General features: G+C 38.9%; 1 protein-coding gene across 1 annotated transcript in view; it reads left to right on the top strand.

The window, feature by feature from the left end:
* The first annotated feature begins 16,756 nt into the window (after positions 1-16,756).
* Positions 16,757-26,425, top strand: part of NLGN1 (neuroligin 1) — a 419,732-nt gene continuing 410,063 nt past the window's right edge. The window contains exon 1 of the mRNA XM_035334993.1: positions 16,757-16,827. The gene's annotated coding sequence lies outside the window, so the exon portion shown is untranslated. The remainder of the gene's footprint in view (positions 16,828-26,425) is intronic.

Here is a 26,425-nt window from a genome sequence, read left to right as displayed (position 1 = left end):
AGTGGGAAAAAAGAATGCCTTTTGTTCAATTGTTTTAATCTCTGTGAATGTTTATTACCTCTGTGGCATTATTTGTGTCAATATGAATTTTAACCTTGAAGTGCCTCAAGAACGGTAGGGAAATTCTTTCCCTTCCTTCAATGAGCAGAAATGTACACAGCGTAAGTACTATAGGTGCAAATTTCCCATTGGAGATGTGTGAGCAAACCTCTGACATGCTTACGTGCAACAACACGGCTTTATAAGCGCTGTGACAGCCAAGGGAAATCCAGTGGCAGTTGTGGGCCACTGGAAAACCGCAAAAAATCCTGATCCAACAATTGATTCTGACATGTTTTTGTTCATTTTATTAAATGTGTGGTTGGTTCTCGCCTTTATTTCCTATAAACTACACCTGGACTGAAGCCAGCGCCATCACAGAGTAATGCTGATTCTGTAGTCCATGCTTTTGTAACCTTTAAGTTTCGCTACTCTAATGTTTTATTTTATGACCTTCCCAAGAAAATTCCGCAAGGCTTCAATGGATGCACGATATTGCAAACTGAATTCTAACTTGCAATAAGGTGACTGCCCACGTTGTGTCAGTTGAAAGAGAACTGTGTCCGTTCCTTTTATTCAGCTGATTTTGCCAGAAGTTAGTAGTGTTTGGCAGGGCTATGCCTGGGATGTGAACACTTGTGTATGATCTTTGCCATTAGCAGGGATCTTCCAAGGCATTCTGTTTGCTCCAGAATTTATATTTAAAGCAAAGCAGGGGTTTATAATTACTGTGTGTCCTGACTACAGGCTACTCTTGGCCAGAAACCCAATCTGTTGAATTAATGGGCTTCTGTACATTCAGATTTGGAAGGTGAATGAAGCTTGGCTTCTTTGTATCATCTGTTACTGTAAATCGTTCTGGGAATGGTTCTTCTGAAGGTCTTACAAGGTGGCTATGATGTGACTTATTCATCTTGCTTTTACATTATGTGTGAAAGCTTGTTTTGAAATCATTTCACATTCTTTTTTTCCCTAATTTCACAGAACGAATGAGAACCAAGGTGTCAGTTGTCCTTCCCAGGTGGAGGGTTAGGAAATAGAGTGAGGATGGTGACAAATTCCTTTGGGATCACCAAAATCTGGGTTTGCCCACGAACCAGCACTTTGCTGCTGCAATTAATTGCTGTTTGTACCCTCGATATGTTGTGAAAAGGAAACATAGGGATGGGTGCTGTAATTGCACCATCCTCCGTACCTGCCACATGGCAGCCCAGAGTTTGAGGTGGCAGCCCAGCACTTAGTCACCTCCTGCCCAGAGGCATAAATATCACTTTAAATACAAAAAGCACAAAGATGCTCTAGTACACCATATCCCTAACTGCAATGCATCTTTCCTTTTTTTTGATGCTCTGTTTTTCTGACTGTTAGTGTCTTAATGTTGAACAACCCCGAATTGTTCATTTTGCAAAAGCAGCATTTGCTGCTGTCGGAGTGACTCAGGTTTGCAGAAGACAGCAAACTCCAGGTTTTTTATTTGTGAGGCTAAGTGAAGCCATTAAATCTTTAACCCTCAGTTATTCTCAGTAAGGCGTCATTTTAGAGGATGCTGGAATTAAGCTAATAAATAAATAGAAAGAGAAACTAAAGCTAAAGCCAGGGACTTTGAGCAGGGCCCGCTTTGCATCCTGGCTTCTGTGAATTCTTGCTGCAGCTGCTCTTGCAGCTGCATTATTTTCAACATCAATCGGAGTGATGCTGTGTAATAGCCTCGTTACAGAGGGACTAAAGAGCTAACAGAATCCTAAAATCTTCAGACTTTTTATAAAATTTACATTCTGAAATACCATACTTAAACTATTTTTCAATGTTTGAATTTAAATGGGCACAATTAGAGTTGATTTTTATTTTGTTTTTCAACCGGTAGTTATTGCATTGAGCAAGTATTCCTCATGGTCACAGTCCTGCAAACACACACATGCAGCATCTTAATTTTGTGGAAGTGAGTAGGCTCACAGAGCCACATAACATTAGACATACAAACAAGCAGTTGCAGGGCCGGGGTTTGCACAGTAATAAGGAAATGCCGAATGCAGCAATACAGTTCATACTGAATTTTCTGTGTATTCTTTCACAACAGCAGTGATACTTGGAGCTTCCTGATTGTTGGCCTGACTTACCATTTCAATCAGTTGCTAAAAGCTCCAGTGACTTTGTCAGAGCAAAGATAAACCAATGCAAGCACTTTGAAGGACTCAGCCTTACATCTGTACAGAAATCTCTGCCCAAAAAGGTTTGTTTCTAGTTGCGTTTGAATAATATTGCCATAATATTTCATCTGTATTTCCTAAATAGTTTTGCAAGCCTCGGTATGGATATCCTGGCAATGCTACCAATGTGCACAGGAAAAAAAAAAAAAAAAAAAAAAAAAAAAGTCTTTTAAGAAATAGGCACTATAAAGGGAATGTATCTAATAAAATACTTCATTTATTGATTCTTAATGTAATGTATTACAGTATTATAATTCCTGTAAACAACACAACTACAGAATGAGCAGTGTGCCCACCTTGAAATACAACAGACCTCATCTTATTTAGCATGCTGCTTACAACTCGCCTTCTAGAAGGTATGCAATTAGATGACAATCTCAATTTTTATTTTAAAATAATGTCTCCAGCCCACATGGCTGCAGAAAAAGGCTTGGGAATATAACTCAAGTATCAGGTAAAAGCACAGGAACCAAAAGAAAAGAAATCAAAGAATGTATTTGTTAAAAAAATATATATATAAAAAAATCATTTAAATCTGTTTAGATGTTCCTGGTTACCTGCCTGAGGATGTTTAAAGTTTAAGCCTAGCAATATTGAATGAGAGAGGGAGGTTTTATTGTATGGATACTGTAATAATAGGAACGATTTTTTCCCCATTCTAATTAAATTTTACATGCATCTCTGTGGTAAGTACGGGCAGACCATGTGGTTCCTGGGCCTCACAGAACTGATAAGACTTCACTTTTCAGTGGTGCATGGATTGACTTACTAATATTTGTGAAATACAAAGGAATTAAGGTGATGAACATCCTATAAATAAATAAATGTATCTCCATTCATTAGCTCAGGAAAGCTCTGTTTTCTTTCTTGAGGTGATTACTGAAAACACTTTACCATGTGTTTTATCAGTAAAGAAGATGACATTAAGTGGCAATATTTTAAAATTAGTTGCCTTCCATTGTTCAAACTTTACCGGAAAAAAGTTACATTTTCTTTTCAGATTGTATTTCCTTGAGTATAAAACAGATGCATTTGGATAAATAGATTTGGAACATAATATTAAATTAAATGAAGAAATAGAAACATAATGAAATAAAATCCAAGTATCTGAAAAAAATTCCTTTCACAGGACTGGAGCGGATACCTAATGTTACTTCTCTTCTTTAGCCTGGTATGAGGATGACAGGTACTCTGTCATCTTCCAAAGTACCCTCTGAGATGCCACTTCTGATCTGAACAAGGATGGGTGTCTGTTCATGGACAAGCAATTGCAAAATCCAGTTAAATATATTAAATCTACTTCTACACTGAGCACATTGTTTGTGCTTAGTACATTTATTACTATCATTAAAATAAAATTAAATGGTGCCATCTGAGATCAGGGCCGTATTATCCTATTATGTATTCATCGTACAATAAATACATTTTTGAAGAGACAAAACAAAGGAAAGAAGTATGCTTTGCAGTAAAATGGTGGTACAGAAATGAGACACAGAGACAGAAATGCTACTCAGAGCCACAGCAGATTTAGGAATCAGCTCCTCACTGTCACTGTTCCTGCAGTTGCCCTGTCTCAGTCCCATTTAAAACTGGTGCTGGGCCAGCTCAGCCCAGCTGTATTTGCCTCAGGGACTGCTGAGGAGCAGCCCTGCTGGGCAAGAGCTCAGGAGGTGGACCACTGGCCCCCTCCAAGCAATAGAGCTTGCTGAGCACATGAGTATACCATGTGAGTGTGCACTGGGGTGTTCCAGGGCTCTCCTTGATGCACTCAGGGTAAATACATCCTAAATGCTCTACAGCACAGCCTGGCATAGGAGTTCCAGCTCAGCTCTTCTTGTGAATGCTTTCAGCCCAATATTTTGAAAACTGAAGAAAGTTAACCTGCTGGAAGGCATCTCAAAGGGAAATTTCTATCCCTGCGACCTTGCATTTACCACTTGCATCTCAGACTGTCAAGTGTAAGCAGAAGTTTCTTCCCACCTTGGCCCCCTGGAGAAGGCGTCTTCATGCTTATCAGTACCTGAGCTCCACTGATGTAAATGAAAAAAGCTCTAAAACAGGTTTAGAGAAGGGTTTTGAGTAAGGTTCTTATTCACTTGTCAAGAGACTAAATTGCTGAACTCACTTAAATCAGAGCAACTTGTTGACATTGCTCTCCAATGAAATTCTGCAAATGCTTTTAATGCAGTAAAATATAGAGTCTCTGCAACTTCTAACTCAAACAAATAATCCTCACAATTCTTACATTTGCAGACCACAAGGCAGAGCTGCTGGAAAAAGAGATGCAAGAGTCATGTTGTCAACCTGGGACACTGCAAGGGTTCAACGGGCGTTTCAGAACAGGCAATGATGCAAACCTCACAGACAACAGGCAACTTCTATCATGCACCAAAGAATCCCAAGACCAGAGGGAGACAAGTAAGAAACACCAAACAAAACAGCACAATTAATCAAGCAACTAATATATAAAAAAAAAACTCAAAACAGAACAAATGGGCCATATTGCCACAAAATGTCTTTTTGTAGATAAGTGAATACTTTTGAGCCAAGCTTTTTTTATTTTTATTTTTTTTCATTTTTTCTTTTTCAGTAGCTTCAGCCCTAATGTTTCCTCTGCACATTTGCTTCCCCACGTGCAACTTGGATATGGCATCTACATTTTCCTCCTTTAGCTATGCAGTTGAGGTGAAATGTAGATGTATGATTCACTGCATCCTATCCCCACTTACTAATGTGCTACCTCGAAAGTGCAGAGCAGAGCAAAACAATCATGGGGAAAAAATGCAGCAGGGCTAAAGCAACAGAAAGGGGAAAGAAAGAAAATAGAAATGTCTAGGGATTCAGTAAGAGGGGAGACACATCAAAGATCTGAGGAGAGAATAGAGAAATGAGAGAAGAGATAGGAAGGGGAGATGGCAGGAGCATGAAGAACGTAGCTGGATGAGGAGCAGAAGTGATGAAACTGAGTTTCCTGGGCCTTTGTAGCTGGGCTCTCTGCTGTCTAAGTGTGCAAGCTCTGAGCAAAGCTTTCCCTGGGGCTGGATCATTCACAGTGTCTCCCTCGTGTGAACTTTTCTGGTGTCTGTTTAGGGGTTTGTTGATGCTGCACTTATTTGGAAATAGAATCCAGGGAGATCCAGCTAAACAGTAATTAAGCTTTTTCCTCAAGGAAAATGCTATAGTCAGAATTAAATGGTAGTGAAAGGAAGCTGCAAAATAGAAGCAAATTTGAAATGAAAAAGGAGAAGGCCCTTCTCCACCTAGATCTTCAGGGCTGACTTTTTTAAACCTAAGTGACTTATGGAGATGAAAAAAGCTCTGGATGGGGAGAGACTGGAGAGCAGTTGGTAGAGGTACATAAGAAGATCCATAATGCTGAATGAACAACCTAGATAGGGATGGCTGAGATGTAAAGAGTTTGCTTTTAGGTGATGGAAAGAAACAAGGGATTTGGGGTAGGTAGGAGAGAAGAAACCCATTATAGTCTCTGGAAAATGCTGAGGCTGGACTGTAAGTTTGAGTGAGGTAAAGAAAAAGAAAGGTTGTTCCCCTGTAATGCCTATTCTTTTAGGGCTGAAGATGACTGAGGAGGAGATGTGGGTTTCCTCTTTGACAACAAGCCACCCTCTCCATTGCCCCACAAACTGTTAATTCCTGACTATTTCACAAAGGGAAAAGTTCCAGTCATGTTAACTCAGACCCCACACATAACCCATCTGTGGCTTTCTCACTCACCAGGCAGGTCTTCAGCCACCAGCAACGACTGGGTGCCATGCGGAATGTGCCGGGGTTCAAAAGACAACATTCCATGCTGGTGTCCTGGTGTCCCTGGAGTCCTCGCCGCCCGGTGTCCCACACCTCCCCATGTCCTCACTGCCTGGTGTCCTTGGCATCCCTGCATCCTCATCACTTTGTGTCCCCCCACATCCCTTGTGTCTCCCACATCCTTACCCCTGATGTCCCCAGCATCTCCATGTCCCCACCACCTGGTGTCTCCTACATCCCCAGTGTTCCCTCTATCCCCATGTTGTTGCCCATGCCCTCAGAATGCCCATGTGCCCACCACCCTGCATCCCCTACTGCCCCACAGTCTGCCACCACCCCTCCATCTGCATGCTGAGCCACCAGGCCTGGCCATGACACAGTGGCTAAAAACAAGGGTGGCAAATCCGCAATGGGAATGAATCCTCCTGGGCTAAGTGGCAAGTCCAGCCCTTCAGCCTTACATTGCTTATGATGGGTAATGGCTGGATGCTGGCTAACTCATTGGAAGCCTCTTACAAACTTGGTTGAGGTTACTATTCTAAATACCCTAGTTGCCAGTCAAGATCTGATAATTTTTTAAAAGCATTTTAAGCATGTGCATCTTAGTATAACAGGAATATGAATCAAACAAGCAAACAAAGTGCAAATATTACAAAAGGTGAAGTAATCAGCAGGCTTATTAGAGACACTGTCAGGTTGCTCAGGTCCCTTGATTTAAGTTGAAAAAAAAAAAAAAAAAAAAGAAAGTACTGGTGCAGATGGATTGCTCATAAGATGTATTCAACGTTGCTAGTCCAAACAGCATAATTTTTAAGGCTAAGCATTCCCTATCCAGCAATGTTTGAACCGAATGCTTTTTATGGATGTGATTAGTTCACGTAGTTGTGTGATTATGCACATGGGATCTGATTCACAGGATTGCTTCTTTCTTCCTTGACAAAGGATAGATGTAAAGAAAGAGCCTAAAAAGGTTTGTGCTGGTTAAAAATATTCATGAAAAGTAAAACTTCAGGTGTAGAAAAGCCACATAAAGAGAAAAAATGGAGTTCCTAGGTCTTCTGAAATTTCTACCGTGCAAAGAGTTTTAGTGTTTAAGGCTCATAAAATAGATTGAGAGTCCAGTGACATACATGAGTGGATTTTTTTCTCTGCTCTCAGTTTGGCTATATATCAGTAGGTCTTCTAGACAGAAGAGAAGTCTTGCTGACTGCATCAAAGATTCTTTACTAGGAACATACCTTAAAAAATTAAAAGTTAATGTTAATCAGTTACTTTTTAGTGGAGATTTTGTTTCCTTAAAATATGCATCCCCAAAAAATCTTTTTTTTTTTTTTTTTTTATTTCCCTGAAAAAGTAAACAAGAAAATAAAGTAGTTGTGTTTGATTAAAATGTAACTTGTCTGAGAAACAAGCTGCAGAAGTCTCCACGAGACATAGCTCGAGCAGGGAAAGCAAATTAGACCCAAGGACAAGAAGCGTTCAGACTGCGCCTTTCAGGAGACATTGAAATAAAAATTTCAAATCGAAATGCTTCACCTTTCATCTGCAAAATTGCTTGTCTGAAATAATTCTGTGTAAAATTGCAGGTAGCCAAAGGCAGGCGGGGAAGGACTGTGGCAAGTGGCCGGGACAAACGGCAAGGTGTTGACTTCTGACATGGGCAGCCTTTGGACGGGAGCAGTGTCGGCTCCAGGTGAGATGACTCAGGCACATTGCTGCTATGTCCCTGCAAGAACAGGAGAGAAAATAAGCATTGGCATCACATACGCCTGCAGATCTTTTCTGGTCAAAAGGTGGGCTGCTACATAATTAAGTTAAAGTGCATTTTTTATGGTCCTAGGGCAACTATGTGGTCTTCTGATTGAAGAGACAGCATTCATGTGTTCAAAGGTAAAGGTGCACATGGCCATTGTTCATCTTGGGAGGTCGTGGAAATAAATCATAAGGGACCACAGCAGAAGTCAGCACTCTGGGAGCTGAAGAGAAGATGTCCTGGACAGGGAGGGCCACAGGCAGCTCCTACCCTTTGGATTGTTCAATTTTGCTTTATACCTCCCAGTTTCACCCTCCTGACTTGGTTAACTTTTGCAAGGCTACTTTCATGTGGGCACTTGTCAGATCAAACACTAATGACAGCTTCTGTTTGGACTAGGAGCCACCTGAACAGCTGCTGTAAGAGGCCTAGGGTAAGGATATTTCTTGGAGGTAAATCCCCTCTCTTACCAAGAGTAATGAACATGAGCAGAGGCTCATACCCAAGGCACCATGGTATTACGCAGCTACTGTTAAACCCTTAGGGAGGCAGTTACCTTTCTGGTAGCTGTGCCCTTCATAAAGCATCGGCTCTTGCATTATTGGTGCATTTGCATGTTCCCATATCCAATAACTCTGAGTAAGTGGCATATTTAGAGCATCTATCATAGCATTAAGAAAAGGTTTCTGCCATGCTGCGGTGATGGAGAACATTTTGTGACACCCTGGAATTGAATCTCCCTCTTCTGAACATACCCTCTGGCTTTTGATACATCACACTCACTTCCTGCAAACCACATTAGTTTTGGAGGCATATTTGTTTTAATGCTTTTAACTGCCTACGTCACTCCTGAGAAATGTTGGCACATTAGTCTAAAAATCAGAATAATACAGGACTGAAGTGAAAATGAGGAGTATTGCTGACACTCAGGACAGTACCAGGGAAGGAGAAGCCTGAAGAAAAACAGAAACTTCTGTCTCTGCAACTGTTTAAAAAAATATGATAATAAAGACCAACAGAAAGTTGGAGAAATTTAGTCCTTAATACAGCCAGGCTCCTGCTCCTCCCTTCCCTGCTATTTTTAAACAAATTACTTTTAATATTACCTAGACATTAATGTTTTAGATTGAGTACTGTTCATGCTCCATAACTGCTTTTCATAAATGTTTTAATGGTTCCAGGCCCAATTCCACTGAGGTCAATTAGGAGATTCCAAATAAATCCTTCTTTCCCCTCCTTGCATCAGTATGCAGCTAGTAAGAGGGCTGACACTGGCCTGTGCTTTTATCTTAAAATAATCCAGGAGACAATTTTCCTATGGGAAGAACTATCACTACATAATTTGTGGGTGGTACTTAAGGAATGTTACCCAGGTAAAAACACTTATCTTTAATTTAAGGCCCAATTTTCAAACACGCTGAACACGATTCTACCTGATGTTAAATATAGGCTTCGGTGGCCAATGCTTCTGAAAACCAGAACCATAATTTCTAACACACCTCATTTTGTCTCAGGCTTGTATTGTCCAGAATTAAGTTTAGAGTAGTTTGGAGGCAGATTTCAATACGTTCTTTCTGCAAATATCTCAGCAAAATGAAATGGTATATTACGATAAAGTATGTTCTGTTTTATTTATATCTTAATTCCATGCCTGTGACTATCTGACTTTAATCAAATTCATTTTTAAATGGATCTCAAACTTTAAATAACTAAAAGCATCTTTCTTCGCAACAAGATTATAGTAGGTCTTTGGTCTGATATGCCATAAAAAAAATGGAAGATGAGCTGTAAAATATCTTGGGAAATATTGATTTTTTTATTTGTTCATATTATGGATGGCTTACTGGATAAATACTACTGTGGTTTAGTGCAGAAATCTGAGTTCAAATTTCTGTTGTATCTCTGAACATGCAGTATGGCCTAGGGCAAACAGTTTACTGAATATGGCCCTAGGCCTCTGTTACACTTGCATAAGTCTCTGAACCACAAAGATCTAGCTTTAATCATAACTGCTTTGAGAATACTCCTTTAATGCTATTTAAATGCATTTTTGTAAGTATTTTTTGGCATGCCCTAACTACAGAGTTTCACGTTTGTCTAGGATGTTTTAAGAAATCTGAAATGATTTCTGGTATTAGAAACCAAGCTTGAAATTGTGCTGAAGACACAGTTCTCGCAGAAAGACTTTTCAGCTGAATTAATTACAATACAATCAATTTGTGGCATGTGGGACACAAGGAACATCTGGTGATAACCTTGGCTGATCTTCCTGTAGATTGCATTCATGAGACTGAATACTTTTCTGGACATATTGAAATAGCCATTATGCCCTTTCTCAATTTATGTACTTGTGATGGTTTTGGCTATCTTGACAAAAAAAATCCCACACTTAGGTCAAGGACTCTGGAACCGTTTTCTTTTAGTGAGAAATTACTTGCGGACTCATTATATGTTTATTGTCTAAAGCTTCTTGTAATAGGAAATCTGTTTTGTACATTAGCAATGTACATCATTAGCTTTGTATATTCCAACTGGAACTATTAGAAACACATCTTCCTCCAAGAAGAGAACTTGAAACAATTCAGCGAAAGAAATAAGAAATCAAGCTGTGCCATTCTTTTCATTGTCTTCTAGTTATATTATCTGTGTATGCATATATGTACTGAGGAAATTTAATGGCTAAATAGCTTCAGGATAATTCTAGCTTTTTGGAAACAAAGACAAAATCATCACTCTGTGAAGCTGAACCAACCGTACAACACTGGGAAAAAATCCACATATGCTCAGTACAGATCTATATTGCCTTTTTTATTGTCAACTGCCCTATGCACATGCAAAACGTCACCCCTGCAATCTGGTTGCATTCTTCATCCACTCTAATGAAGAGTATAAGACAGGAAAAGACACAGGGCAAAAGAAAGCCAAGCTGCTCTAAATGTTCTCAGTGCCAAAATACTTCTGGATTGATAGAGGGTACTTTAAATTTTATAAACATAGATCTCTCAGACTTGTATCTGGAAATGGAAAACAATTACAGTATAATCATGTACCACAAATGTACTGAATCCCATAGAACCTTCTAATGAAATAAAAAATCCTGATACTTGCTGGAAGAAACCTTTTCAGTTGATATGGCTTCTCAGAAAATAAGGGACAGCTTCACCATGCTGCTCTTCTGTTTTGCAGCTGCACCCTGGCACCCACTTCTGAAGCAGGAAACCAACATGATGTGGGCAGATTCCAGCCACAGTGGCAACAGGCACTTTCAAAGGAGAAATTCTGTGAAATGGGTCCATTTAGGGATGTACCTCTCAGCTTCCTCTTCATGGCAGGTTTACATCATTGTGAAGTTAGTTCCTAGCAGTAGCAGCCCAACTTCAGCCTCCGCATGGCGGCTTCCTCCTGGTGCTCTGCCACATGATTCAGCACAGAACTGATTCCCTGCACGTGTGGTTTTGCAGCATACCTGCTGCACATCTCTTTCATTCCCAGCACAAAAAATGGTAGCTGGGGTTCTTCAGGGACACCCGTTTGGATGGAATTGGCTCTAAAAGGTTATAATAAATACTGCTTCCCATTTGCAAGAGTTGGCTCACATAACATTCACTGTGGTTTCCAGAGGCAACTGGAAGGGGAGTGATTTTGGCTTTGTATAGAAAACATATACATATAAATATTGTCTCTTCTGAAGAAGAATTCTTTTTCTTAGATCCTTAAGTCTTAAACTTCTGTATACCCAGATTTATGATTCTCTGCCACTGTATATTGTAAATTGTGAGTGTTTTGCTTAGTTGCAGGTAGCTACAGGGTTTTAACAATCTGCAGAGTTGGATCACTGAAGCACTCTTTAAATAAGAAAATAAGTCTATAAAATCCTTTTGACCTTCACAGTACCCACAAATAGAGCAAACTTGTTTTACATTAGATTTTATAGATACTCAGGGCATATACATTTTAAATTATGCAGTCAGTCCAGGAGAAAACTGGTTTTCACTGCATATCAGATACATCCAAACATGTATTAAGTGTCTCCTGAACCTATAAAGAAATGTTTCTATTCTACTTAATAAATGTGGGCCTGATTCTCTTGATTTCACTGGTGTAATTACATTGACTACCACAGAACTACAGCTGACTCATATCTATGAAAATGATAAAGCCAGCACTTTTGTTGATCACAGTATGTAGTCTAGAGATATGAGTGAGACTTTACTTGAAAGTCTCAAGCCAGTTGCATTAAATCTTGGTGCAAAACTGAAAGCTACCATTTTAAGAAATATGTATTGTAAATAGCTTATGAAGCACTTTTTTTTTTTTTTTTTTTTTTTTTTCCTGTTTAAGTTACTGGTATTCAAGACTTCATATGATTTGTGAGATTCAAAATCAAATTCCCAAATATGTATATTTTTTTCCCTGTGGATTTCATGTATTTATGTATATGCAGACTGTTTTGTTTAGCTGTATTTGAAAGCTATTTCACAGTACAATGCGATCCTATTTTTTTACAGCCAATCAAAGTTGTGCCTGACAAGTAATCATGTGTTTGCTTGTATAGCAAAATGAAGCAATGCCCTATGAAAAATTAAGTTGTATTTATTTTTAATATAGTACTCAGAATATTAGGTGTATGAATCATGTAAACCAGAATCTAATTAAATTATCAGTTCCCACAGCAAGTTCTGCATCTTCTACAAATATGTCCAAAATTATATTAATCATATTCCTGCTTATGAATTCTCCAAGCTTAGGCTTTTGATGTTGCCTTCTAAATTCTTAAGAGAAATTATGAAAATCCAAATACTAACAGGGCAACTAAAACTACCCCATTGCTTAAACAACAGTGTTTTCCAATGTTAAGTTCTGATCCTCAAAGTCATGGTCCTATTTGATAGGACACAGATACTTGCAAGCATGGCAGGCTTTTCTGCTCTTCTTGGGCTCATGGCTGGCACAAAAACATGCAGCAACAGGGAACAAACTAATCAAAAACCTATCCTGAATTTTATGTTTGCTTGTCAGCCTGCATTTTTCCCCTAGGCTGCTGGGATTCAGAGCTGAGAAGTTGTGTTTGGTAACTGAAGAACTTGTTCTCCAACCTCATTAATCACAACTGGATATGTAACAGGTATCTCACACAACATCTTGTCCAGTGTGCCTTCCAGCAAAGGAAATGCAGACTGTCTCATGACCTGCTGCTCTGAACTGGTGGACAGTGTGTCCATGTGGACTTTCCTTCTGGAGCCAACCCACCATCCAGAACTTAAAGCAGTCAAACAAAGCTACCCACATGGTACTAGCCCACCATTGATTTTTTTTTTTTTTTTTTTTTTTTTTCTAAATGGAGAGGGAAAAATGTCAGTTGAAGCAATTGTTTCCTTGTTTCCTTCCTGATATACCACACAGCTAAGTACAACAGTTTTTCTGGCTGGTTTAGGTCTATTGCTCAGTTTTGGAACTTCCTTCTTTTTGCAGTGTTGAGTGACTGTCAGGAGAGGGCACCTGCAGGAGAAAAGAAGAAATTCTTATGCATCTCTAATTCCTGAAGCTGTTTCCCTTGTCTACAAATAAAATTTCCATACAGAAAGTACATTTCAGCCACAGATACTGCCTGAACATAAACCCTGGTGAGTAACAGTAGCAAATATCTCTCAGATAGATGTGCAGCTGCTGGTCACTCCTGTACAATGAGTGATGCTGAGACTCAGAATCTCAGGGACACACTTAAATGAGACTTCATTTATAATAGTAGTTACATTACAAAATATGGTATATAAGTGTACTTGTCTTGTTGACCAGGACTTACACAAATATTTGAAGTGTTCTCTCTTTCACCTTAACACAGCAAAAAATTAAGCTGCTAGTTGTGGGATTCTCTGCCTTGATATGGTATTTGCAAACATCAAGGACCTATGTGCAGGCACATATTGGTTACGAACAGCTACTGTCTGAGATAAAGTGATACAGGTGAAAAGCCTAACCCCAAGGAGATTAAAGCTATGATCAAGTTCTCACAAATGATAGTGGCGTACTGAATTACTGCTCTTTAGCCGAGGCATAGAAGCCACTAGCAATTCTGCAAGCAGTAGTAATTTGATTGCTCATGATCACTTATGATTATTTGAACATACCTTTGAAGGGCTTTGTCGTGCTGCAAAGGCTGGTGGGGTTGTAATTCAAGGGCTGCCCTGAATAATGTTCTATCTGCATGCAAAACTTTGAATATGAGTATGCTGCTGCTGTTAATTTGATTTGGCTGGTTTCTCAGAGGGTGTGAACTAAAGCTGAACTTACTATTACTCATCAGTGGCTAACACAAGCACTTTACAACAAATAGACTAGCTCCATTTGAGTACATTTCAGGGATATCCTTTGTGTATTCAGAAAGGACAGGCAAATTATTTCAGAATTAAATGTGTAGAATGACCCAGTTTATTGCAGCTTAAGTAACTGTGGAACACATTTTTTAGAAATCCCAGATCCATAGCAAAATACATTGCCTGCAAGGGTGCAATAATGCTGAAGGTCTGGCTATTTTTCCTAAGCTAGGCTAATTCATGAGAAGTAAAGTGAGTGCAGCTCACTTGCATTCTCTCTCTACTATGGTACAGCCTCATCTGCCTGTTGTCACACAAAATGTCTATGATGGGCGTGAAACTAAGTCTGTAGCTTAGTCCCTCTGTAGCATCCTAATCACTGAAAAAGAGAAGCCAGAAAAGAAAAGTAAGAAAAAAGAGGAAAAAAAACCAACAACAACAACAAACCCTAGAGTAAAGAAAGCAAGTAGAAAAAAAAAAGGAACTTCCTCCCTACTTAACTCCTCACTTTATATTTTTATGTCTTTCATGTTTTGAAGTCCTTGCAAAGTTTTTTGTTCCTTGTAGCATAGTTATCTTCAACACAAAATAATCTGATATCTCACTTATCTGCAATTTTAGAAGGCTTTGTGCACCGCATTCATATCTACCAATTGTTAAAATGACTTTATCAGTTGCCAATATTTGCTCATTCAATATGCAACAGAAAGCAATCTGAGCTCAAAGAATTTTTAAAAATATTTTCCATAGAAGTTAACGCCTGAAATACATGAAATAAAGTTCAGTATAATTAATATAGTAAAAGTCTCAGTCACCAAAAGGAAATTGCAGAATGTGGGTGTCATGCTGCTACCTGTTGCCTAGCAATATTGCATACGTGTGGCACAAGATTGATAGATATCACCCACTCAGATCGCTGGATTCAGACCTTCACCGTGGAGTTGTCAGTTGGAAAAACTGCCAAGAAACAGAGAGAGAAATAACAGATGGGAAGGGAGGCATCACAGGGTAACTTCATCTCAGTGTCCAGCACCACACTACCCAAAAGATCAGCTTAAAAACAGGGGGTGCTCTTTTTTTTGAGTGTGTTTTTCCAACAATCTATGTAAATATGTACATGTATACAAATATATATATATATATATATATGAAAACTTGCTTCCTAGCTAGGTATATCTGGGTCGTGCAAGTTGAGGTAATGATATCCTGAAATTAAAATGGCAATTCAGTTTCATAATTTTTAGTGACTCACAATGCATTACTTTTAAGTAGGATGAACAGAAAATTCTCTGATATTATAGATAATTATAATGTTATTATAGTGTTCCTGATAGCAAATGCTAAAGTTAAGATTAAGATGCAACACAGCATTTTAAGCAACTCATACCTTCTCAAAATATACTTTTTGCTAAAATTTTCCATGATCCACTTGGCTTCAAAGTCAGCTTTTTCTGAGAAATCTTTCTATGGAATTAGTTCTGCCATTTTTGAACCGAGTCGAGAAGCCTCCATATGTTCTATTCTAAATTCTGGACTTGCATAATTCCAAAAAATGGCTAAAGATAGATGCTTCAGACCTGACAGGTTTTATAATTCTCATTAGAGGAAGAAAATATTCTTAGTTTGGAGAAAATTAATTAAGTGTTTAAAAATAATGACATCCAAAACAATTTCATGCACAAGCACAAGGACAGTCTGAAGATATTTTTTTCAGGCCAAAATGGTTTTAACTACTGTTATTTAAGAAGGCATGCTCTTAACTGTTTAAAGTTGTTACACTTGAGGAGAACCCTATTTGTTTAGTCCCATCCATTAATAAGGATTCATTAAAATAATACAAAGCACCAGAAAAAAAAAAAAACTAATTATAAAAAGACCAAACAATCAATCCAATAGAGCATGAACTGAACAGCCATCTGTTGAACAGTCCCTTTTGCAAAGGATTCAACATCCATCTTAGTCTCAGAAAACAGAGGAACTAACAACACAAAAGCCAAGGAAGGAGCGGTAAATAATAATGAACACAACAAGTAAAATAAATGTGAATTACAGTTGATCCTAATGGCTACGAAGGCTGTGGATGGCCTTTCTTGGGAACACAACATTGGAGTATTGATGGATGGTGAAAAGAATGAGGGAACCAACCCAGACTAACAAAATATGGTGGATCATACGGAGAGGGACGCGATGGTGTACTGCACAGGGAGCTGCTCTCCTCAGCAGTTCCTCTGGAGCCTGCGGTGCTGGAGCTGCGCTAGCTCCAGCGCTAGGCCCAGGCTCCGTGCCTCTATGACAGGACTGCACAAACACCCTCTGAGGCTTGTTTTAAGGTGGAAACACTCCCCTATTTCCCCACCCAGGAAAGGGCCTTCTGCATCTGCTTAACTGAATTCTGGTTTTGCTGACACTTGGTGCTGTTCAAAGATTTTCAGAAGTATCAAACGACTTAAAACTACTGATATTGGTAAGAACTCTGCTGCCTCCCAGTCAGCTCCTGAAACACCCACACAGAAGTTGCAGCTCGTTACAGCCAAATCCCACGCTGAGCTGGGACTTGGGGTCTCCTACGTAGAGCTGAAGACCAAGCTAGGCAGGAGCATGAGAAGCTATTTAGCAGTGATTAACAGAAAATACTAAAGGGGGTGGTGGTGTGGGCCTCCACCCCTCTTCAAGGCTGGATATCTGAGCCAAGGTGGCAGAGAGGCAGCTCCCCTTACTAGCAGACAGAAGTCAAGGTCCGCCGCTGCAGGTAGGTGGCTGGGCTGAACTCAGAAAGATATGAGTAGACATCTCTATTTTCTCTTTAAAATGCAGTAAGAGGGAACCAGTCATAGGTTTATTCTTTTTTATATAATCTCCTAGAGGTAGAGCAGCTGAAAAATAAGATTTAAGTTATTCACATACACCCTGAGCGGTTCAAAATTGCAGCTTTTAGTGTGTGGTTTTGACTTTGAGGGAAAATGAGGTGGGTTTGTCCTCTTTGTTAGGAGTCATAAGCCTCGTGGTGGGGAATGAAAGCACAGGGGCTTGCATGAGAAAGCACATGAGAGAGAGAGCAAAAGAAGGAAGGAGGAGGAAAAGGAGAGCAAAGGCAGGAAGGAAGTGGAGCTTTTTTCCAATTTTTAGTTAATATTGATGTAATATAAAATATTTTCAATAATCTTGATAATAGTTTTATAAACAATAAAATACAAATACAGAATTAAGGTAAAGAAGGCTTGTGGCAATAATGAGAGGATTTTGCTGGCTTTTTTTAAAAAAACCTTTTGCATTATGTCTTGACCTCAACACAGCATTCATTTTTTTCTTTATCATTAATACACATCATCTGGGCAGATGGTGATACAAAATGATGGCTTTTTTTTTTTCCACGTGACATAGAAGAAAGTCTTTCTGTTCATATATAAGGGAGCAAACCAGGAGGAAGCCTAGTCTTCTTCCCACAGCAACCTGAGTATCTTAAGAACAAAGTGTGCTGGGAGGCCTTGGAAAAGCATGTGCCATTTATCTTAATCTTCTTGTGGGCCTTCTAGCATTACTAGGCTTACTTCCAGTTTGGCATTTATATTGCGCTCAAATGTTGGGATAACATTTACTTTGAGAAGAACCAAAGTAACCTAATGGACCTGTTCCATCCTGCGTAAGCCTACTTAAAGATACACACCTTTCCAGCTTGAGGAATGTAGCATTTTAGCTCCATTCCGACTATATGGAAGTCTTTCCTCAACTAAGAGGATGGAAGAGTGCCAATAGCAGCCCTATTATTTGGCAGGCAGGAGGTAACCTTACAGTAAACAGCTGTCAACTTCACAGTCTAGCTGAATTTTAATGGTTCAAAGACTAAAGAGACTTACGATTTTGCCTGAACCCTTGGGGTCTGGGCTGAATTACTCAGGGCTACATTTAAGCTATCACATTAGGGTCATATGACTTGTCTATATAAATTCCTCAAAGATGCCATTAAAATGTCAGTTCTTAACTTAGCTGGAACTATAAACTACTTCAGCACAGTTCAACTCTCTGATCTAGTATAAAGCAATCAAAACAGAATAAAAAGAATATTGTATAGTTGGAGGCACTGCCATTTCTAACCGTGTGCAGGTGTTTGCCATTCCCTGTCATTTTAGTTTGGTCTTGTTCTATGTGCAATGGAGCATCGAGCTTAGCATGGGTAAAGCAACAGTATTTTTTTATTAGAAAACAAAGAATTTGTCCTTCTGTCTTAACTTCAGTGTGTAAACATCAGTCCCTTTTCTCCTTCGTGGGTGTCCATTAAAATATGAAAAGGATTCCAAGACCCTCAAAATATGGGCATCTACGTAATAAGGTCCTATGGCACAAATTTCCCCCATGTTCAGAGAAATACTTAGAGCATTTATTAGCAGACTTGGAATATTGACAGGGGCTGGAAATCAGAAAGGACTGTATCTTTCAAATTAGACCACTGGCCTGTGAACCACATGGCAACAAAACAAACAAAAAAAACCCACACCACCATTTGAAGAGGACTGTACTGAAGCAGTAATTTATGACTGTTTCTTTTGCATGAAGAACGATCATGTAGATCTGTAGTTCAATTCTTCACCAATGTTAAGTACCTTCAGTTGTTCCTGTGGTCTGTGCACATGGACTTATTTTTCTGTCAGTGGTAGTAGACAATTAAAGCAGTAATTTAATTGGGGATTCTGGAGCAAAGAGTGCGGGGATGAATATTGATATCTTAATGGAGGATCAAGCTGTGGTAATAGGTCCTAGTGGTAGGTAATGTGCAGTATGATGAGCTAGGTTTTTGATTTGAGGAAAGTTAAATAGAGATGCAAAACTACAACTCAGTGCAAAACTATAAATTACAGGTGACTAGCTACATGTATTTCCAGAATCCAGCATATTTGCCTGCACCTGGTATGCCTCATGAATCTACACCTGCATGATACTGATATTTCTATTACAGATTTGAGTAAGGCTATGCATTTTCTAACAGTGCAGATGCATACCAAGGCACTCTCTGTTATGAAAGGCGAGGGCAAATACAATCTGCTGTACTTATGTTTTAAGCAGTAATTTTTATATTATTCTGTTACTCCTACTCCATAGGAGTCAGAAATCCTACAGCACTTAAAAAAAATAAAATCAAAAAATATACTGCAGAGCTGATGATTGTATCTTCAAAATGGACGTCGGTTGGAAGATAAAGTTGTGCCCTGCAGAGAAGATAAAATGCAGATTTATTGAAGCAAACAACAACAACAAAAAGCTGTATATTGGATTTCAAGTCCTTTTTATATTTTAGGGCCTATAAAAAATCAGGTTCCTTGCCCTTTATATTGCAAGTCAAGCAGGAACAACCATTGAAAGTTTTTCTGATCACCCGTCTTTTATGTTCCCTGTAATCAAACATGTACTGAATTCAAGTGATTTGAAGAGCGATATCATTTCTTTACTAAAAACAAATAAGAAAGATGAAATTGTTCCTAATGTCTTATCAATAACAGTTCTCTTTTGATATCCATGGAAGTTCATTTTCATGGTACTTTACCAGAGGCATGGAGGCACTTTGACTGCATTCAAGTTTACATTCTTCTGCCTCTTTGCTTATGGTAAGATTTATCACCCCTGCCAAAACCCAGGTAAAGCAGGCTTTATGCTGAGGAAATACAGGGAGCAGAAGGATTGGGTTGAGGTGCCCACAGAAAGAAAACAGCAATTCCTCCACATCCACTCCTCAGCCCCCTTGCACAAAGCAGAGGCTACTATGGCTGTGTTTCCATATATAAAAGTACAGCACTGCTTCTTTCAAGGTGTTACTTTATGCTTCACATGTCCTTGATTCTTTCCCAACTGGATCTGATTTTCCCACTGTGCTGCCCTGTGTGGAGCTGTGATGAGCCTCTGTGTTGTGTGGACTTTGCTGTGTTAAACGGGATGTAATAAATCAGAGTCAATGCATAACATGAACTGCCAAGCAGTAGTTGGAAGTTCAAATATTGAGGGCTTAGCTTACTTATTGCCATGGCAATCACTATTAAAAATATTTTTAGCTTATACTAAAGGTACAGAAAAAGGAGAAGCAAAAGGCATTTGAGATGTGAAGTACAAAGACTTTAATTTTAAAAAACATTGCATATCCCTTCAGTGAGGGGAGCTTTTATAAGGGAACCCTGCGTTTGACAATCTGGGATGATTAAACTTGATATTAACTGTCTTCTCAGGGACAAAAAAAAAGAGGTAAGTTCAGCTAGGTTGGTGCTGCTATTGTTCATAGTCTGAATCTTGTTTTTATGAAACAACTGATCATGGCCTGAACATCATGCAATATCTCTGCCTTGAATAACACTTGGCACCTTGCTGCTGCCTCCAGTCTCTAAAATACAGAAGTTAGTAATAGCTATTTTAACTCATAGCAGTGCTCTGGGGCTTAATTAATAGTTCTTTATAGAGAAGTCTAACAATATTTGTCAGTATGTTTGCTGCTAGGCATTGCACTTTCTCATCCAATGTTCATAAAAGACAGATGATCCCCCTTCCCAAAATGTTATATAATAAATTATTTCAAAATGTAAAATACATTCCTGCATTCCTTGTTATAATGTCCATGAATGCTGCTGTCTAAGACGCATGATAAAGGAGATTTTTCATATTAGAAAAGTCAGAGGGGTTAGTGACTAGTTATAGGCGATTACTATTTCAAATGTCTAATGACCTTTTCAGTAAAGCAACTGGACAATGAACCTCTATCATGCTCTGTTTCTTTTCATGGAATATATGATCTTCATGCATACAGATGCACAAACAACTTGATTTTCTGATAGAGTAATATACCTCAGGAATTTGTATTATAGTTGCTATTTTTAATGAAATGTTGGAGTGTGAAGTTTGAGAAGTAAATGGTTTAAGTTTGTATAGCTCAGTCTGTGGCCAGAGTTTGCAGTGTGTGGTGTTTCTATATTATCTGGCACAAACACAGGAGAGCTGATGCATGCCAGCGTCATGAAGAAGGCACTGATGATAGAAGCAGATCAACAGGGACATTTGCACCAAGGCAATTCTCTGTTCTTGTATGGAGACACACAAAACAGTGACAGGTGCAGCATCTGCTGAATTGAATTGTTTGTAGCTTGACAGCCAGGAACATACTTCAGTTTGCTCAACAACAGTGTTTTTTTTTTTTTTTTTTTTTTTTTTTTTTTAAAGTAACATTCAAAAGAAGATCAAAAATACCTCATTATCACTCAAGCAATAAGTTACAGTGCTGAAATGTTTAATTATAAAATGACCAGTGTTTATGGAAAACCTGGAGAATCTGGAGTTGAGACAGAAAACCAAATATATTGAGGGCTTTTGCACCTCGATTCTGAGGAAAATGACAGTGCCTGTTGTTGCTGTCTGCATTACAAAGGTTTTTAGGAGGCACCAGTCCATGCTAAAAAATATTAGAGCATTTTCTTATACAGAAGTACCAGGACTATTCAGATGGTTCTGACTAGACACCTTCTCTTTGCATTTGAGTCTGGGATAACTGGAAAAAATACAGGTGGAGTCAGAATATGCTGGCTGAGAAGAATGTTTTTACATGCTCCTTCCAGTCATCGTAATATGTTTAGGGTAAACAGCTTGACCATGACTCAAGCATGTGGGAGGTTTCCTTAGAATCACATAAGATAGTATGTGGTTCCTTCGTTCCTGCTAGTACTGTATTCATGCTGGATTACACAGCAACAGTATGTTTACCATTAAAAACGTCTCTGACTGTCATAGTTTAGTGTTTAGAAGGAGTGGGAAGAACCCAAAGGATTTCTCACCTGGTAGACATTTGCACAGTAGCTTTTGGTTCTTGCATCATGCAGTGAGAACCCCCAGAAAATCACATGAGCAATTGCAGTTGGTAAATGCAGCATTTCCTGTTTTAAGTACATGAACCAACTGGAACAGTTTTCAGTATTTACATTGAGACTGTGAAGGCAAAAGATGTCTTGGCTGAATGGTTCCCCTTCAGCACTCTGTTTGAGAGGTATCTATAAAGACTGAATAAAGCGGTGATTTTGGGACAAAAGAATGAATTGAGTTAATAACCTGAGCACTGAGGTGAAGAGTAGTTTACAGTCATAGCTAGTGTGAAAGCCCTTTGTTTCTTTAAGTAAGGTATTGACTGAAGTTGAACTGCTATAAATCTTCTTTGAAGAAATCTGTATGTATACAAGCTTGAAAATTAAGTCTGCCCTGTTGTGATTGAGACAGAAAAAGACGTGACTCTCAGAACTTCACTGGTCTGTAAAATAAACATTTGCCAGGAAGGAGAAAGACAGTGTGATTTGATACACACTTTTAAAAAGAAATCTGAAGTTATACTTCCACTTAATTGAGACATTAATCCTAGAAAATTGGCTCCTACACATAACCTGAAACGTATATCACATTCTTCTACTTGTTCTCTGATATCACCAAGTGAAAGCATATCACAGAAAATAAATGTTTTCTTGTCCAAAATATGAACAATTTCAAGAGACAACACAGAGCCAAACAAATCTTAAAAAAACAAACAAACAAAAAACCACCACCACCACCACCACCACCACCAACAACAACAAAAAAAACAACAAAAAACCACACAAACTAACAGCAACAGATAAATAAAATGCCTGCCTCTAACTAATAAACTGGGAACCTGAGTACTGTGTTTGACAATAATATAGGAACTATAATTTGGCTCACAAACCTCTCAAGAAGTAGTAAAAACTGTTATGTGTTTTCTTGATGAGAAGCTGGGCATGTTGTTGACCTCTTCATTCTAAGATGTTTCTTCTCTGGATATTCAGAGCACATGGCACTTCCACCGAAATCTCCTGTTCTGATTGCTGAAGTGTTATATAGCTATTTTCTTGTGCGATTCAAGTTATGCAGAAACCAAAGCCTAGATCCCAGCCACGCAGTCATAAAGGGTCTTGGAGAAGCATTCAGGCAATAAAATATACACTGTGAATACTGAATGCAGCAGTGAAAAGTGGTCAGTCATCCTTTTGCTAATACTCCGCAGGATATCTGTAAGTGGCAATTATGAATTACCTGCCAGTTAGGCAATAGTTAGTTTGCTAACTAGTAGGATGGTGACCAAGCGGTGCTGCTGGACTGGCAGGTGCCATTGAATGGCTGCATGGATTGAAATGGGGGTCTTGGATAGATATTTTAATTGCAATTTAATTCTATACAGAAAGTATACGGTTATGAGTGCAAGCTTTTCTCATAAAACCAGATCCAAAGGACATACGCTGACAAGCCAGTTATCACAGTAACTGATTTCTCGTTGTGAGTTAGAGATTGAGGTGCTTCAGGGGGGGTTTTAGCCTGCAGACTTTCAGGATGCTGCCGGTTGGGGCTGTGTGGTTGCACCCTGGGGCTGGTCAGGCTGGCAGGAGTGTCAGCTGAGGAAGGAAAGTCTGTGGCGATACTGGAAGGCAAGTTGGCTTTTTTATTGCATTATAATGAATTACATATTTTTGTTTGGCACGTGGGTTACATTCGATCAGTAACCAGTTTACAAGTTGCTTGTGATCTTGGCCCAAATCTCAACTTCTACTTCTGTCTGCTATGACTTTGATTCTCCTTAATATCTCCTCCTAGGCAAAGGATGGGTTTCTTTCCTGGTCACTTAATGCTAGATTCTTAAAGGTATTCAGGCAAATAAATTTGAAGAGAGATAATTAAACATGTTTAAAATTCCGGCACCAAGTTTTTCAAGCTATTTTACATTGGAAAAATTTCTTTCTACTGGTATATTTTATGTCTGCCTTTCTGTTGGAGCAACCTGCTTTGATTTTATTGTTAGCTGAGGTCACTTAATCATCATAAAAGAATAAGTGCATTTACTTAATTTGCATGCTGTGAACTGCTGCAAGGTTTCAGGACCAAATCTTCAGCTGATAGACATCTGGGAAATTTCTGTGTATTTCAAAGAAGCCCTGTCAATTTATATTAGCAGAAGATTTAATCTTTAATTTTTTTCATAATGGGATATCTGTTCTGAATCCAAAGGTCCATAAATGACATCCAATGGGAAGGGGAGGGGGAATATATAAAAAAATAAAATCCGAAGACATTTGGATTATGCCTTCCTATCTATATCTTCTTATGCTGAGGTATTTTACTAAACATTTCTCTAAATGTGCATGGAAAAATTGAGCAGTATATAGAATCTATAGTGGAAAGACAGTTGTGTATTTTCATGCGGAATTGATGACTAGTTATGGGAGGCAGAATTACCAACTCTAGAGAACACAGATGTTAACTGGCATAATGCCCTCTTGATGCAAATAAATACATTAGATGCTATAAAAGATTTTAAAACAGGAGAGCTCATCTTGGCAGGAGATATATTTGCTGGATTTGTGCTATTCATTTTGTTTTATAGAATTGCTCTGGAATTGGAATAGACTATTTGAGAAGCTTCTAAATGCACCAGTGGAATGAGAGTTTAAATTCATTTTATTTCTGATGTTTTTAAAAGGGGGGAAAAAAGATTAATCTGTTCACAGCCACTTCACCTCCCTTAGTACCCAAAGGGTCTGAGCTACATGCCTAGTAAACTGAGCAACGGCATTATCACAAAGTGATGAAAGTCTGGACAACTGTTCAAACAGCCAGGGTTGTTAGTGTGTCTGGAGAACCACAGAGGGGCATTTTCCCTTTCCATTCAGAAGCTGTGATATTTGCATTCTTCCTCCATCATTAATATTCTTTATGATCCAAGTCTCACCAATGTTATCCCTGCCAATCTTTCACCACCTGCCACTCTCTTCAAACACTTCTTGTATTCCCACATGATTATTTGAATTTCTTCCAAGTAAAACCTGACAGAGGATAATGTGACCTGTCTCCTCCCTTTCTCCTACCAGGCTCCTGCTGCCTATCAGAAGAGTATGGGAGGGTTTTGAGTGTCCTCTTTTACCTCCTCTAATAACCAGAGGGGCAGTGGCAGCAACATTCAAAAGATGGTCAAAAACTTGGTGGCATACCATGGGAACTGCGATCAGGGTAGTTTAAAGCAATGCTATCCCCTGCTGTTTGTACTTTTTTATTTATTTATTTTTTTAATACATTCTGTTTTTTAAAGCAGTAGGAGGGACCCACACCTCAGCCCCTCGCTTCAGTGATGGGATGTTAGTGCAAGCCCACCTAGATGACTGAGGAGTGCTGGAGAAGATGGGAACTGCTCTGGTTCATTACAGCATTTCCTATCTTTAAGTCTTGCTATTTCTTTGCAGCATTCATTAATAAAGGTAGAATGAAGGGCAGGAGTGAAGTGTGAGCCTGAGTAGCCTGAGTGTGTTTTTTTTTTTTTTTTTTTTTTTTTTTTCCCCTCGGTGGCTGTCACATTCCATAGCTGCTGCTTTTGTATTTTGCAGTCATTTATTTGTTCCCGAGACGTGTCCCTTTAACTTCCTGATCTCATTTTTCAAGCATTTTGGAGCATTTTGCCTCCTCCCTTTGTCCCTCCTGATTCCCCTGATGTCAAGATAGCTTTTTGTGTTCATGCTGTTGTTTTATGAAGCCTTTGTCTCCTTATACTCATCTCTCTACATGCTACTGTGAGCTCCTTTTACTAGTGTCTGCATTTCTGCGTCACATCAATCTCGCAATCTGACAGATGCAGCCTCTAAAATAACCTGTGTGTGATGCATACAACCCGAAAATAAACATTTATTTCAGTGTTAGGTGCGTCATACCTGCAAATAACCTCGTTTATCTAGACACGTTTATTTTAATGCTTATTGTATAAATACCAGTATCTCAGCATACTCTACAATACCATCTGCCACTTGCTCTTGTATTATGCATAATTTAATATAGCTCTATGTTACTCCAATTTTTTATGTTGCCAAGTTCATACGTAGCTACGTACTTTGACAAGTATACAAGTGTGTTATAGAGATTACACAAAATATTACGCTGAGATTTGAAGTAGAGCTTTTGGGTTACAGAACGTAAATTCAGATGAGGTGTCTCATGCTAGCAGTTGCACAGTGTGGGTTCAGATGATGCAGTATTTTCGTACATACCTGTTTTCAATCTTCTATGTAACTTAAATATCTAAGTTTAAAAATGACAGAATTGCATGATAAGAAATGAGAGCGTAACCCACTGGCCGGCTCACTGATCTGATGTTTTCAATTCTCCCTGGGCTAGAGAGAACTTGTGCTCAAGTGAATTAATAGATGACTTACTGGGCTGCCGGAGTGTTTTTGTGGACCATTGTAGTTAGAACACTGATATGGCTCTATTTGATCACAATGTTACTGGTTCTTGAAGCCAACGTATGCAGTAAGGAGATGCAAGAAATCCTACAGTAACCTGTC

This window comes from Oxyura jamaicensis, chromosome 9 (genome assembly GCF_011077185.1).
Source record: "Oxyura jamaicensis isolate SHBP4307 breed ruddy duck chromosome 9, BPBGC_Ojam_1.0, whole genome shotgun sequence".
In the NCBI taxonomy this organism is placed as follows: domain Eukaryota; kingdom Metazoa; phylum Chordata; class Aves; order Anseriformes; family Anatidae; genus Oxyura; species Oxyura jamaicensis.
This window is presented reverse-complemented; position numbering and strand designations above follow the sequence as displayed.